This window comes from Condylura cristata, unplaced genomic scaffold, assembly GCF_000260355.1.
Source record: "Condylura cristata isolate star-nosed mole 26May11 unplaced genomic scaffold, ConCri1.0 scaffold00024, whole genome shotgun sequence".
NCBI lineage: Eukaryota > Metazoa > Chordata > Mammalia > Eulipotyphla > Talpidae > Condylura > Condylura cristata.
In genome coordinates, this window is record NW_004567125.1 from 9,764,297 (window position 1) to 9,774,497 (window position 10,201).

The following is a 10,201-nucleotide window of genomic DNA, read 5'->3' on the forward strand; positions in this document are numbered from 1 at the left end:
ATACACAGACACATTTTATTATATGCTCTTGCCTAGTTTTATGACCAGGGGTTTCTAAAACAACATTGTGTTCCTTATCTTGTCTTTCAAAGAGAGTAAGCGAAAATCACAAGTTTATTTAAAAGGTTGTTTTGGGCCCTCCCTGGTGGCACAACATGTTAAAGTGCAGCACTATGAAGCTAGCTGCTGCCACTTCAACACAAGTTTGACCCCCGGCAGGGAGCTGACCCACATGACACAGCAGACCTCTCCTGACCCGCCCACTGCTCCCCTCAGCAGTGTACTTCATCAGTCAGCCTGTTCTGCTCCTCACTCTGTCTCTGATGAATCCTCTTACCGCCTCTGCCCCTCTGGCCTGTCCCAGTTCTGTATGCATAAATATATAAATCTTTAAAAAGAGGTTGAGTAAAGAAGGCATATGCCAGGGTGAAAGAAGGCTTACTCCAGACACTGGAACTGCCTTCTTTAGTTTTACTATTTCTGAACCCTGCTTTGCTTGGCAAGATAACAGAGTTAAAACAGTGAGGAACAGGACCCACCCTAAGACATTTTCCTAGAAGTGAGTAAATCAGCTAAGAGGAAGTTTTGGTTTCTGTTATACTGTCAAAAGAGGGCTCACATCTCCCACTTCTGATGGTACATCCAAGCTAAGTCATTCAAATGGTGGGCCTGGGTCTGACGCACTGGCTTCTGGAGCCCTGTGTGGGCAGAGGGCATGCTGGCACCTTGCTGTCCTCAGCCTTCTGGCACCTTGCTGTCCTCAGCCTTCCTCCAACGGGGCTTTCAGGAGGGCTTCTGCAGACCTTCTCTGCTTCCAACAGAACCCACTGTTCCTCCACATGAAGATTCCCACACACTGAGAATCCTTGTCTGAGATGGAGCTGGGGAAAAGGCGACTGAATCACTTGCCCTCCATATTGCTTGCCAAACCCTTTAAATATAAGACTTGAGGGTTAATTTGACAGTGGAGAATGGTGCTTGCATTTTGGGGATAGATAGATGTGGTTTATACTACTAGCTAGGTGTGAAGCTCTACTCCTAAAACTTACAGTTGTGTAAACCCATGGTCAACCAATTAGACAGACAGATAGAAGATAGACAAATAAAATACAAGACTTTAAAAGCTTTGGCTCCGTTTGGTTTTTCTACGCAGACGTGTTACATCCTGGGTGTGCACGAATATGAGAACCCTACAATAGAAATTAAATCTTTCCTTAAAGATTCTAAATAGCTTGTTCTCACAAACTTTGCACCAAGTCTAGACCTCACTATTGTCATCCACAATTCACAGAGGAGGAAACTGAGGCTTAAAGAGTTCAATAACTTGCCTGAGTTCACACAGCGAGGAGTAAGGCAGTTCCCCTAGGAGACAGCTGCTCAGCAAAGCCTTGATCAGAGACACTGTTCTGGAGAAGTCTTGGAAGGAGAGACCAAGAAGCAAGAACAGCCATGGTTCCATGCACTCACATTCGATCACATTCTTCCTGGGTCCTGCACCTCCTTTCCTAATCTATTTACCATGGAGTTTACATTGACTCTTCACTTCCTTTGGCATTTCCTGTCCTCTTCTTAGACACAACCCCATTTTGAATGTAGACTTTATCTCCCCTCTTTCTGTCCCACCCCAACTGCCCTTGAATTTGCTGGCCCTCAGGCCATTCTGGCCACTGGCCAATGTCTGCAACTGCTGCTTTTCTGATTTTTTCAGCTTTCAAGCTTCTAAAAAGACCCATCCTGAGCTTGCCATGAACATGGTCCAGAGACACTGTCTGCTCTGAGAAATCTCTGCCTCAGACTTTAAGTACATAGTCCTACTATTCTCAGCTTTAATTCCTCTGCTAAGGTTTAACACATGTGACAACTTACACTGCCCACTGCCACCCAAATTACTGAAAGTTCGGGATTGACCTTACCCTAATAGATTTTTTTTTTTTGTCATTGCAAAAGCAGCCAAAGGTGCATGGAGTCAGAAAAACAAGAATGGGAAGCAGCAATTTTGCTCAGCAAGTTGTATGTCCTTGGACCAGTGCCAGTGAAAACGTGCTCTTGTCTACCCCACAGTGTACTGGAGGTAGAGGGGATGCTTTGAGAGCTGCTCCCATCTCTTTCTCAGAACCAAAGCAACAGTCCCCAGTTACTGGAAGCATCACGGACTGACAGCTCTCAGCTAAGTCCCTCTTCAGGAAATACCCTCAGACCGTGCCTTTCTGGAGGATCATCCATGTCTGAGAAATGGTCGCTGAGGGCCACAAGCTCCAGATCCCTCTCAGGAGTCAGCTGGGATCTTGGTAAAACTGCACAAATGTCTCCCTCTACTCCATCCTCTGCTTGTCATCCCACAGGTGTGAGTCGACAGTAAACTTCCTGTACACACACCCCCAACCTCACAGTCTGTTTGAGGAAAACTGACCGAGACACCTATTTTTTCAGTTGTGAAGCCGCATAGTATATACCAAGTAGAGAATTTGATAGAGCAAGTCACTCGACATTTGACAGCCCCTCGCTCTTCCTCATCATTTTGTCTTCCATTCATTTCCAAAGATGCTCAGCCAAGTGAACCAAGCCCTCACCATGGTAAACAGACCCTCCTCCCACCTAATCAAAACTCCCTCTCACATAAAAATAGTCCAGCACATTCTTGGAAAATCATTCATCCTCTTGATAGGAACAACCAAAAATTGTAAACAGGTGAGTGACCTGATTGTATTTCTGCTTTAGAAAGATTACTTTGATCATGATTGGGAGACATTTAGGTAGAACTCGAGGCTAGAGTTTACTGAAAGATAGAGCCATCTCTGTGAAAGAAGTGGCCATAAGATGAAAGAGAAGATGGCCTGTTAGATATTTATTTTTCATAATTGGCAGGGCTTGGTGACTGAATGGCTATGGGAATGAAGAAGAGGGGCCTGGACAGTGACTTTCCAGGTACATAGCAAGACCATTCTCTGGGACAGGAAGGATAGGACTGGAGATAACTTTGGGACAAAATTGGGAGCTTGGGGTGTTAGATGAGTGTGTTGTCTTGGATATGTTCTATTGAAGTGTTTATGGTTCAGATGGAGATTTCTAGGGAGCACTTGATATATAGAGTTGAATTAGAAACAAGTGGTATAATCTAGAGAGAAATTAAAAATAAAAGACCTTTGAAGTCATCTTTCCAACCCCCTCACCTGACTGATAGAAAATTAAAACCTGAGGTTAACACTTCTGAGGGACTTGCCCAGAAGCTCCACAGTCAGAAAACTGACCTGGGCCAATACACATCACATATCTGTCACATTTTGTTCTATTTGCCTTCATGTTTCCCCAACCTAACAATGCCTGACACAATAGGTATGAAAAATGTTTGCAAATGAACATTAATATTTATAACCATTCTTTGAGGTAGGGCTGGCCTCACGACATCATCACTGGAATTATAGTTTAGCAATATCTTGGAAGTCATCAGACCTAGGGAAGTCCTACTTAGCCACAAATTTGCATTTCCCCAGGCACCTCCCAGTCTCTTGTCACTTCCTCTGAGAGTAAAGTCACTATTGTACCCTCACTTCCTCTGAGAGTAAAGTCACTATTGTACCCGTCACACCCCATGGACAGACTCTGCTGAGTCCACAGTCCTGATCAAAGCAAGAGAGCAGAAAGAAGGCGTTGTTTGGGACACAGAGGTTAATGTAATCAATTCTCTTGTCTTTTATACTTCCGAACAAGGCTACAAGTGCTTGTCTTGATGCAAATTAAAGTCCTGAGTCTGGGTGAGAGGGAAGGTAGCAGCTTGAGAGAGAGGAAGGCAGCTAATCCTTCCTGAGCACTTGCTGCTTGCCAGCCTTTGAGCTCGTTTCCTGAGATAATCTCATTTAACCGTCATTTTTTAGAAATCTGTTTTTTTCATACAAGAGACCAGAGTCTAGAAATCTACTTTTCCTCATATTCTAAAACTTATAAATGATGGGTTTGGTACTCAAATCCACGGCTGACTGGTTCCAAAGATTATGCTGTTTGCACCATAGCTTGCAGACTTCCAACGGCTTCTACTCTGGCTACAGGCGTTAGCTATAAGCCTGGACAGCCTGATGTAAGTGCTTTCTTCAGGAGACAACAAGACCATCGATGCAGCCATCTCAGCAGGTGCTGCAAAATTCAGGCCTGAGTATTAAGGGAGCAGGAGACTCTTAATGAACATAAGATGAGTAAGGGGCAGGCCAAGCCCAGGGTGTGCCCCAGTGGGCTCAAAAGAAAAAGCATGGGACCTCCCTAGTGGCTCAGAGGGTTAGGACGCAGCACTGAAAGCTTGGCCATAGCCGTGTCAGTGTGGGTTCCATCCCCCGCCCCGGAGGTGATCCACATGGCACAGCAGACCTCTCCTGGCCCGCCTGCTGCTCCCTTCAGCAGTGTTTTTCACTGATCTGCCTGTTCTGCTCCCCACTCTGTCTCTGGTGAGGCCTTTCACCACCCCTGAGTCTCTGCCTTGTACCTCAATTCTGTATGTATAAATAAATAAATCTTAAAAAAAAAGAGAGAGAGAGAAAGCATCTTTGACTTCAGACTCAAGAGTCAGTAAAACAGCACATGGTCGTGCGCATCCCACTTCCCTTTCTGCATCTTCCAAGATAGAACAAAAAATGGGGAAATGCAAATTTTGTGGACTTCCCTGCTGATAATTTCCAAGCCTTCTCTATAATAATCATCCACATCACATAGTGGATAAAGAGAGGTGATGTCACTGAGACGCCCCTCCCTAAGAAGTAATTTCCGGGCATTGTAGAAGTAACAGTTAGTTTGAATTTGACCACTGAATAGGATTTTATCAGACCAACCAGGAAGAGGAGGGGAGATTCCAGGAAGTGCAAAAACTTGAGCAAAAATTGCATTTAGGGAACTGCAAGTAGTTCAGGAATATTGCAGCATTTGGTATAAGGGAAGGACATTGCTAGAAATTAGACAGAAGAAATTTATAAAACCAAGACACATAGGAATCAGTAGTGGCCTTTAGACCCTCTGCAAAGCCTACCTGTGAAAATTCTAAGCATGGAACTATCACCATCAAATGGGTGTTTAAAAATAAAACCCTTCTCAAAAAAATAAATAAATAAATAAAATAAAACCCTTCTCCTGTTAGTCCTGCCCTCTGCCAGAGACAGCACAGCAGAAAAAGAAACTGGAGTACAGAGTCCTGCAAAGTCACAACCAACCTGCAGCCCATACCTATCTGATTCATGGAAGTGCTCCTTCTACTTGATTAAGTCAACAGGAAAAAAAAAGAGAATAGCTGTTACCCAACATCAGTGTTCTTTGACAAACTCCCACATGGAAAAGACTCACCGTGTGTGATTTCCCAGCCGGTTCCAATTAAGACAGTTTTGCAAGTGGGATGGTGCAAAGAACCACCACAGAGATCAAATAATGACAATTTACTGGAATGTAGTTGTGAAGATGCTCCACATTTTGCCCCTCCTGTGACCAGATTTGTGGGTTGTTGATAGAGGTTAGCGAGAGTGAGATGAAATAGAGCAAGCTAAGATGCCATAAAGTTCACTGTTCTTAACCTGTGTTTAGCCATTTTTTTTAAACAAACACCTTGCTGTGAGCCTTTGGTTAATTTCTGGAATTCTGAAAAGTTAATAGTTTTAATAAGTTAATAGTTTGTCAAAGAACATTGAGAGGCAGTTGGTTAGTTTTGCAACTCTCTGAGATGTTAGATAACAGCAGTTTTCTCTTCTTTTTTCCTGTTACTTAATCAAGTAGAAGGAGCACTTCCGATAGGTCGAATCAGATAGGTAGGGGGCTGCAGATTGGTTGAGACTTTGCAGGACTCTGTACTCTAGTTCTAAGTCAACTACAACAGTTTCTTATTCTGTTGTGCTGGTCTCTGGCAGAGGGCAGGACTATCAGAAGGGCTTTATTTTTAAACACCAAGTTGATGTTGCCCCAGTTTTCTCATTGTCTTTACATGTGGCAGAATTTTGGGAGATCTTTACTCTTGTCATTTTTTATAATATCTATGACTGCCTTTTAGCTAAATTCTCCCTATCAGGCCCCTCCCTGATGGTGCAGCAGGTTAAAGCACAGCACTAAGAAGCTAAAGCCACTTCAGCATGAGTTCAATCCCCGGCCCCGGAGGTGACCCACATGGCATGGCAGACCTCTCCTGACTCACCCGCTGCTCCCCTCAACAGTGTACTTTGTAAGTTGGCCTGTTCTGCTCCCCGTTCTGTCTCTTGTGAATCCTCTCACTACCCTCTGCACCTCTGGCCTGTACCCCTGGCCTGTACCCCAGATCTGTATGAATAAATAAAACTTTTTTTTTAAAATTCCCCCTATCAGAATAAAGCAGTGCTTGTTTACCATTGCTTTTAAAATTATCATAACTTTATTACTTTTTCTTCATTTATTGAAGTGGTTATATGCTTTCCCTCTTTAATTAGCCAACATGGTTGATTACATAGATTTTTAAAAGTTAAACCACCTTTGTATTCCTGAGATAAACCCTGTATTATATATTATTATGCTAGCAAATTCAATTGGGCAAGTTTTTATTTTAAAATTTCTATTAAAAAGGGTTTTTTTATACAGAGAACAAAAAGAATAGCCATTATTTGTTCCAATTAATTCACAATAGACAGTATCCATGGTATGATTTCTATCTGCAAGAGTTGGTTGTAACTTTTAGGTGCTGGCCTGTGGATCAGTCTAATGCTGCTTTAATGACCCATTTATTCCACCCAGAAATTCCTAAGAGAGAGGGCTGATTCTCCTCCTGTCCCTCTCCAGACCCCTCACAGGAGACTGAAGATGGAGTGTTGGCTCTTTTCAGTTTTGCTCTTTTAGTTTCCTCAGAAAAAGAACCCCATCCCTACCATATATGTATAGAATGGTCTTACAGAATTGTCCATTTAATCTCAAAAGGCCAGAGGACTTCAGAAGGAACAGCAGTTTTAGGAATTATATGAAACATGGTCACAAATCTGAAGGACAATTCAGGAGTTGATTCATCTTGGAAGGGTACCTTGACTTTTTAGCAATGTTTGGCTTTTTCTCTGGAGGTTTCAAATAAATTCTCCCCACTTTTTTGGTGTAGGTGTCTTGCACACAACAGCTGACCCAGGAGACAACCTTTCTAGCTTTTCAGTCTTCTGCAGAAACAAATGCCTGATTTGGCCTGATGCTTACTGAAATTCTCATTTGCTTAATCAGAACTGATCTTGGAGAAGGGAAGTGCCATTCTAGTCTAAAGGAGATAGAAATAGTCTTGTCCATGTTAACTGAGGGTCGTGCTAGTGACATTTTGAACTGATCTTCTCACTGGTATTCCTAAGCAATAAGCAGGTCTCAGTCATATAAGGAAAAAGTTTTCTGTCATGGATGTCCCTGGTTCTTCTGAGCACATTGGATTCCTTCATTTTTCAAGAGCCAACACCCACAACAGCTCTCTCCTTGCCATCTAGAAACACGGACATGGCTTTATTTATTTTTTTCATTCAAACCTTGCCAGTAACCAAGAGCTTTTTCCTTGGAGAGCCCTGCCCTCTCTCTTTCTTGACGGATCTTCCTTTGGTGAGTCTCTGATTCCAAAGTAAAGTTCTCTGGAACCCTCAAACCTGGAGGAGTCTTTGTTTATACTTACCCTGCCCTCACCAGCCCTTCTCTCTAGCTGTCATCATATCTGATGTCTGCAGCACTATCATGAAGAAATCAAATTACTAATTTTCCTTAAGATTGTCTCCCCTCCGCCCCCCCACCCCCAGGTAAAGGCAGGAAGGCAGGAACAGTGTCTTTGTCAGCGCTGAATGAGGCACCGTGCCTCTCAGAGCAGAGGCTTAATAAATACATGTCATTGGTGAGTTTAACAGTCTGAACTTGAAAGGTGTGGAGTTAATGTTAAAGGAAGCCTCTTCCCTGGCACTCACCCCATCACATGAGGACTTCAAGTCTAGCTTCCATCACTTAAGGATATTTTGGGAAAATCCCTCAGTTTCATTTTTGTCATTTCTAGTAACTTAATCATGCAATTCAACGTAAAACTCCCCTAACCTCTTCCTGTCACTTCAGCTCAGGTTTGTTTCATGGTCCAAAATTCTGTAATGGGATGGGAGGTATGGTCTTCCCCTCTCGCCCCATTTTACATCAACTGTTTCCAGCATCTCGGGTGTTTAAAACTGAAAGGACAGAGCCAAACTCTTTCAGTTACCTGCCTGCTATTGGTTGTCTAGGACTCTCTTGCTGATGCCGAGCCACTACTACAGAGTATTTGGCTCTTGTGGGGAGCCAAGTGACAGTGCCCTCGGGCACCAGCTTGATGGGGTGGGGCCCTGGAGCGTGTTGATGGAGAAGGGCGTGGCCTCTCCAGTGCCCCTCCCACCGGCTCCCTCTGATAGATGGGAGCACACCACCACCTGCTGTTGGGATCCTCCGCCTGGTGGCTAGTGGCAAGAAAACGGAAGCCTCTGTCATCCTTGCTGCCCACCCTGGCAGCACTTCCTCCTTGCTCCTCCCCCCCCCCCAGGCAAGTGTGCAGCCTGCTCCCTAGCTACTGATGTTGTATTTCTAACTCGGGGGGGGGGGAGGGGGGGAATCAGCAGGTCCCCTGCCTGACCAGGGGGTGAGACATCAAGCCGTGCTTTTAGAGGCCCTTGTCATTTGCTATTATGAGACGGAGGAGGATAAAAAATGGCCTCTTAATGCCAGCACTTCTGATCATCGTGATTCTTACATCTGCCAAGTTTTCTGCTTCTAGAGAGCCGGGAAGACTGTAGGGGATGGCCAAGGTAGCAGCAGCAGCGACCCCATAGAAAAGACCCTATAAAGGAAGCTATCACAAACATCTCTGAGAGAATCAATAGTGTTTGCTGTGCTGTCCGCTCCACAGGGAACCTCTGTAACCTCTGTTCAGGGGGGTCCTGACACTGAGTTCACTTATTGAAGCATATTTGGAGGGGACCATGGTTCTTATTTTACCAAGGGGGGAAAGATGCCAACCAAGGCACCACCTCGTGGCAGATGGAACATCAGAGGCAGAACCAGACAGGTCTAGGATTGGTTGAAAAGCAGGAGTGATGAAGAAATGAATCATCAGGATGAGGTGGAACTTCAGAGTGATAAATGGGAAGAGGGAAGGTGACATAGGGAGGGGCCATGGGAAAGGGACTGGGAAGAGGTCCAGGGATTGGGCAGAACAGTTATTAAGAAAGGAAAGCCAACAGGTATATGAAAAAAATGCTCAGCATCATTTATAATCAGGGAAATGCAAATCAAAACCACAATGAGATACCATCTCATACCAGTAAGAATAGCACATATTTAAAACAAAACAAACAAACAAAAAAAAAAACAGGAAACAACAAATGCCGACGAGGATGTGGAGGGAAAAAGAACTCTCCTATACTGCTGGTGGGGATGCAAACTGGTACGACCACTAACGAAAGCTGTGTGGAGGTTCTATAAACTACTAAAAACGAAGCAACTACTAAATGACTCAGCAATTCCACGCCTAGAGTCTACAAAAACATTTATTCAAAAGGACACCTGTATCCTTATGTTTATTGCAGCACGATTTACAATAGATAAGCTATGAAAACAATGCAAATGTCCAAAAATAGATGACTGGATAAAAAATATGTGTCATATATACACAATGGAATATTACTCAGCAATAAAAAAGACAAACTCAAGCCATTTGCACAAGATGGATGGAGCTAGATGGAATTATGCTCAATAAAATAAGTCAAAAGGAAAAATAATATATCGGATGGTCTCATTTATAGGAGGAATATAGGGGAACCAAATAAGGGATCAGGGGAAAAAATAATAATAAAGAAACAAAACTATCAGGCAACTGTAAATCAGAGACATTCTGCAGAAAAGGGGAAAGAAGAGGGATCAAAATGGGAGGGAAGAGCACAAGGGACTATGGTTAAGGCTCATGGGTGAACTGGTGGTGGGAATTTTATGAGGAATACACCAGAAAGGAGAAAGCATATAAATATGCATTGTACAAAAATGAACAATGATGATAGATACATATACATATAAATTACAGAAAAAGGTTACCAGTTTTCCTGTTTGGAGGTTCCTCAAACTGCTAAACATGGAGCTTCCCTATGACCCAGCAATCCACTCCTAGGTATCTACCCAAAAGACACAAAAACACTGATTGAAAAAGATACCTGCACCCCCATGTTTATTGCTGCTTTGTTTACAATTGGAA